The following is a 6,478-nucleotide window of genomic DNA, read 5'->3' on the forward strand; positions in this document are numbered from 1 at the left end:
AGACTATATAAACACACAAATACTATATTATTTTTGATATAATTTCTATTACCATCCTACTTATTTAAAAATGTCACATCTAAGCCTGGTTTAAATACTTCAAAAAGAAATAAACAGATGAATAAGCCAAAAAGATAATGAAAAAAGAAATTGTATTAAACTGAAAGAGAGTTTAAAAGATAAAGATAATATTAATATCTTAATATTAAAGGGGGGGGGGGGATATTAGCCCATTATTTGTATAATTTCAGCTCATTTTGTTTCAGATGTGATCAAAAGAATTGTATCTTCCATGTGTTTTGCGAACCAGTAATAAACATGATAGGCATGGGTATTCAGCCAATCGCAGTTATATTGAGGCACTGCCTCCTCTCACATATATTTTGCATATATTTTGCCATTACCTCCATCCCACACCCCCATTTCATGGTATCTCAATGAGAACACAATGAGTTCAAGGGAGACAAAAGAGACCCTGCCTTCTTCCCTTGAAAAAAACAAACAAAATATTTGAAAAAAACTGCCCTTTGTATTATTTATGTTCTAGCAATTATTTTCTCGTTTACTCTTCCAATAAAACACACCTGGTAGAATTGGATGTTTATAGGAACAAATTAAGTGATGAGAAGGAAGAAAAGAAGAAAGGAGTGAAAGAGTTCATTGTTCTCTATCAAATGGAGGAGAGCTTGGATTTGTTTAGAGTAGAGTGGAACGGTCCGCTCATGGTTTAAGGAAAAGATGGTGGGGAATACTGGCAGATGAGATACAGCTTCCAGAAAATGTTCATCTTCAAACACTCCTATGAAAATATCCCCCCTCTGACCCACCACTACCCCACTATGCATCCAGATGTGAGCGAGAAAGAAAAACAACGAATGGCAGAGAAATGTAAACCGCTGGAGAGAGTGAGAGGCAAGAAAAAGAGCCAAGATGCCGTCTGAAGACATTTGGGTTTGCAGTTTCCAGCTGAGCGTTCAGACAGCAGATTCTCTGAGTGTTCTTTATATGTGTTCAGAGAGACCTCACTATGGATGCCCTGAGACTGGAATGGAGGAGAGTAGAGAGTTGTAATTATGCCTCCCCCTAAACAGCTTGTAGGCTGCGAGCCAGAGTGCCTTCTGTGAATTGCAATTGTGTGTGTGTGTGTGTGTGTGAGAAAGTGTGTATACCAGTGGGTCCGCCAGCTGGACAGATGATTCAAGGGCCTTTAATATCCTGTGGAGACCCTGTTAACACATAAGCACGTGTGCTCACATTCAGACACAGACATATGTGTGTGTACTCCAATAACTGCAACCGGTGCAAATCCTGTTACAAAAAAATCATCCTTTTTTTTTTCATGATAAATCGAGTGCAGAAAAAAATAGAGACGTTTGAGACAAACTAAGGAACTTAAAGGAATATTCAGAGTTCAATAAAACTTAAGCTCAATTAATTTTGTCTTGTCCAACTCTTTTCTTTTTTCCCTAAAGACAACAACAACAAAGACTGGGTTACATTGGGGCACTTTCAATGTAAGTGAATAGGGCCAATCTGTAAATGCTAAAATACTCAGTGTTTCAATAGTACAGCCACATGGCATGAACAATATGCATGTGAAAATGTTGTTAGTGTGAAAAAAACAAAAAAAAAACAAACAAAAAAAAAAAAACGCTTACTAATCTTTTCTTTGAAAAGTTACATCCTTTTTTACAACTTTCTGCCATATTTGCAGCAATGCCTAAAACCCTAGAATCGATGTAAAAAGGATGAGAATAACTTAACAGCCTAAATAATAAATAATACACATATTTTAACCAAGGAACTGAGTGCTTACATAAAAATGAATGCTTCAATCCTCCAAAAAACAAAACAAAACAAAACAAAAAAAACCCCAAAACTGATCCAACCACTTCCATTGTAAGTGAAAATGAGGGATGAGTCCAAATTATTGATTACTCTTTATTTCAATGGTCCAGTTCAGACATTAAGTATAAGTAACTTTGCAACTACATGTCAACTAACAATCATTAGAGTATTAATAGACTCTTAGACACAAATGCGAACAAAGAGCCTCCCAGCATAGTAACAAATACAACAAAAACAAGTGATGAACTTCAAAATAACACCTCTAAGACAGTAGTGATCCAGATTGTTGAGCATTTGTTAGCCGGTTTGTGTGAGCCTGTGGGTGTGTACATACATATATATGTATTCATAGACCTACTTTGTTAGCCACAGAAATCTGGAACTGTGCAACCCTCTCTCAGTTTTCCACCATATGGCAAGCATGGGACTTTGGTGCATTGCAAGGGCCACAAGAGACAAGAAGAGGGAGACAGAGAGAGATTGGTAGAGTTTACTTTGTGCAGTGTGTGTGTCTGTGTGTGATTGTGTGCCTGAGTGAGTGATTGAGTGAGCTGGAGACAAGGAGGGCGTTCTGGAATTGATTTATCACCGCTTGGAACGGGAGGGGTGTGTGTGCGTGAATGTGTGAAGGGACTGGGCTTTTCTGAACTTACGGCATGCCAGACTGACAGGATACTTACTATGTTGTACACTAGAGAAAGAAAGAGATAAAATGTAAAACAAGCCTTTACAAATGCACACAACTAAAATGATGCAACTCCATTCAGAGCATTATTCCTGCAGTATACATTACTAATATACTATATTTCACTAACCTAGATTCCAAGCCTGTATGCCTGTGGAACACAAAAGAAGGTATTTCAAACCTAAAGGGGTCCAAACAACCGTGGACCCAATTGACATAAATAAAACGCTTCACCTTTTTTTTTTTCCCAAATAGATTTTTCAAAATATCTTCTTTTGGGTTCCATAGAAGAAGGTTTGGAATATAATGAAAACAAGTAAATGATGCCATGCACTCTTCTATTTTAATTTCTGGGTGAACTATTTATTTAATATTGAGTAACATTTATTTGCATTCACAGTTCCTGAAAGTTACCACTGCAACACGGATCAAACATGCAATAGTGTTTATTTCCTGAATGACTCATTGTATTTGAGTCAATTGTATTTGAACAAATCAGCTGATTTGCTAACATACTAGGTGAGCATTGTATTACAATTACAAGTGGTTTAAATATCCAATCTGAGTGAAAATGCTGCATGTTAACAATTTATGTAAATTTAAATTGGTTTGAGAGGGGTGGGATAAACTTTTCTAATCCGTAAACGCTTGATCGGATTGAAAACTGGAACTGGAAAGGTTTTGATAGGTTTGTGTTTGTGCTGATGGGTTTATATTCAACAACAACATAACGTGTCAGTAATATATAAATACAGTGCCCTCCACAAATATTGGCACCCTTAGTAAATATGAGCAAAGGTGGCTGTGAAAATAAATCTGCATTGTTTATCTTTTTGATCTTTCATTCAAAAAATTCACAAAATTCTAACCTTTCATTGAAGGAAAACAATTGATAATGGAAAAGCTCATTATGAAACAAATGTTTTTCTCTAGTTCATGTTGGCCACAATTATTGGCACCCAATTATTGCAATGTCCTTTTCCCAAGATAACAGCTCTGAGTCTTCTTCTATAATGCCTGATGAGTTTGGAGAACACCTGACAAGAGATCAGAGACCATTCCTACATACAGAATCTCTGCAGATCCTTCAGATTCCAGCTCCATATTGGTGCTTCATCTCTTCAGTTCACTCCACTCATTTTCTTTAGGGTTCAGGTCAGAGGACTGGGATGGCCATGGCAGAAGCTTCGTTTGTGGCTCAGTGACACATTTTTGTGTTGGTTTTGATGTTTGTTTTGGATCATTGTCCTGATGGACGATCCAACCACTGCCCATTATTGGATTTCTAGCAGAAGTGGTCAGGTTTTGATTGTTTATCTGTTAGTATTTGATAGAATCCATGATGCCATGTATCTGAACAAGATGTCCAGGACCACCAGCAGAAAAATAGGCTCACAACATTAAAAGATCCAGCAGTATATTTAATCGTGGGCATGGGGTACTTTTTATCCATGTGTGCACCAAACCCATCTGGTGGGTTTGCTACAAAAAGCTCTTTTTTTAGTTTCATCTGACCATAGAAGCCGGTCCCGTTTGAAGTTCCAGTCTTGTCTGACAACTGAATATGCTGGAGTTTTTTTTTGGATGAGCAAAGAAGGATTTTTCTTGAAACCCTCCCGAACAACTTGTGAGGATGTACGTGCTGTTTGGTCATTTTTTTTTAGGCTGTGATCCTTGAAGAGTCTTTGGCCATTCAAACTCTCCTCCTCACCGTGCATTAGGAATGATTTAGACACATGTCCTCTTCCAGGCAGATTTGTAACATCTTTAGTTGATTGAAACTTCTTAATTATTTCCCTGATGGTGGAAATGGGGATTTTCAATGCGTTAGCTTTTTTCTTATACCCATTTTCTATTTTGTGAAGCTCAACAATCTTTTGCTGCATATCAGAACTATTCTAACTATTTCTCATAGTGATGAATGATTAAGGGGATTTGGCCTTTGTGTTTACACATATTTGTACTCCTGTGGAACAGGAAGTCATGGCTGGACAATTTCATGCTCCTAGTCACCCTGGTGTGCTAAAAAATGTAAATGTGAATGAGAATATACTTCAGAGATATTTTACTGAGAAGAATTTCTAGGGATGCCAATAATTGTGGCAAACATGTTTTGGAGAAAAACAATTATTTCATAATGAGCTTTTCCCCCCATTTTCAATTCTTCCATTCCATTGTCAATATTTGTGGAGGGCACTGTATATATATATATATACATATATTATTAGGGCTGGGCAAGTTAACGCGTTTTTATCGCGTTAACGCATTAATTAATTAACGCCGACAACTAGTTTATCGCGCGTTAACGTACTTTTTATTTTGAAAGTCCGTTGCTCACTGCGTTTGAATACACATAGATAGACTACAACCGAATACAACACAAACTATGGGTCACAGGAGGGGTGGGATGTTTATCAGTAGGCTACTGGCTGCTTGGGATGAGCGTCATCACGCGTCTCAACCAATGAAAGCATTTGTTGTGTGCCTAAGAGAGCTACAGCGCGAAAAAGAAATATCTGGTGCGGACAGAAAAATGGAAAAAGGTACCCACTGCTTATCACTCAATAAAAGAATCACATTGCTAAGTGTTTTTGAACGTTTTGATTTCGTTTGGTTTAAAAATTAACATTACCTTTGCGAGTCTGACTCTCACTGCACTCGTGAATTAGCAGAACTTGACGGGGACATTCAAATGCTTAACAAAACGCTTCATGTGACCAACAATTCTGTACATGTTTATTAAAGCATACTGTGTGGAGATACACAAATGAGCCCAAAATATGAATGCAGCACGTTTATATCTTAAACGGTTTCCTCTCATGTCATCTCAAGAAAACGCTTAATGCACTTAGACTGATATTAAAGATACCAAATTCTATTTACAAATAAAGCACATGCAGAAAAACGGATGACACCAAAATATAAACTTTCAGTATCACTTAAAATGTAACCATTTTATAAATTTTCTTCATAACGGTTTTATAAAGGTAGCTTAGTGTGGTTGTCATTTGTTAAAATAAATATAAAAATACATTGTGTTCGTGTCCGTCTGTCCGCTGAATTTGACCCATAATCTCTGATTCTCCTCATCTGTGATCATGGAAAAGGGGAATTACAATGACAACAATTGTAGGCCTACTCAATATGCTCGTTTAAGCATCATATAAACGTTTCCAACAAATAAATGAATCGACTTTTCTCAGTGTGTTAATTACATAGATTTATTTGGATATTCATACGATGATATTCATACGATGGCTGAAGCAGCAGTGAGCGCCCAGCGTGCAACACGGTAAACAGATCAACACTGTAAACAAAATCCTACAAAACTTCAGTGAAAAAATAAATAAAATGATCATGCGATGCGATAAAATAGCTTCTATTCCATGCAAACGATACCATTAAAAATGTTAACGTTCCACTTAATGGCAGAAACAAAACAAAAGGTAAGCAAGAATCCGTATTAATTTCAGTACGAGTAATAGAGGGCGATCCTGTCAAAATGGCGACGCCGCCCCGGCATGCAACGAGGTGTGACGTCGGTTCGTATTCTCTATTGCACTTTTGTTCATACAGCAGTACTTTGAAAGAATAAAGTTACGCAATACACTACTTTTGATTTCATTATTGAATTTTGCGCATGCTGCGATTAATCGCGATTAAAATATTTAATCGTTGCCCAGCACTAATATATATATATATATATATATATATATATATATATATATATATATATATATATATATATATATATATATATATATATATATATATAAAACATATACAGAGTATATTTTATATATACATATACTGTATAAAATATATATAAAATATACTGTTGTTGCATACTTTCATTTAGCCTCATTCAGGAATTATTTCATTCCGATTCTCAGATTCTTCTGAATTATTTCAAGTTAATCTTCTAAACAACTTGACTTCGCTAAA

Source organism: Chanodichthys erythropterus, chromosome 1 (assembly GCF_024489055.1).
Source record: "Chanodichthys erythropterus isolate Z2021 chromosome 1, ASM2448905v1, whole genome shotgun sequence".
In the NCBI taxonomy this organism is placed as follows: domain Eukaryota; kingdom Metazoa; phylum Chordata; class Actinopteri; order Cypriniformes; family Xenocyprididae; genus Chanodichthys; species Chanodichthys erythropterus.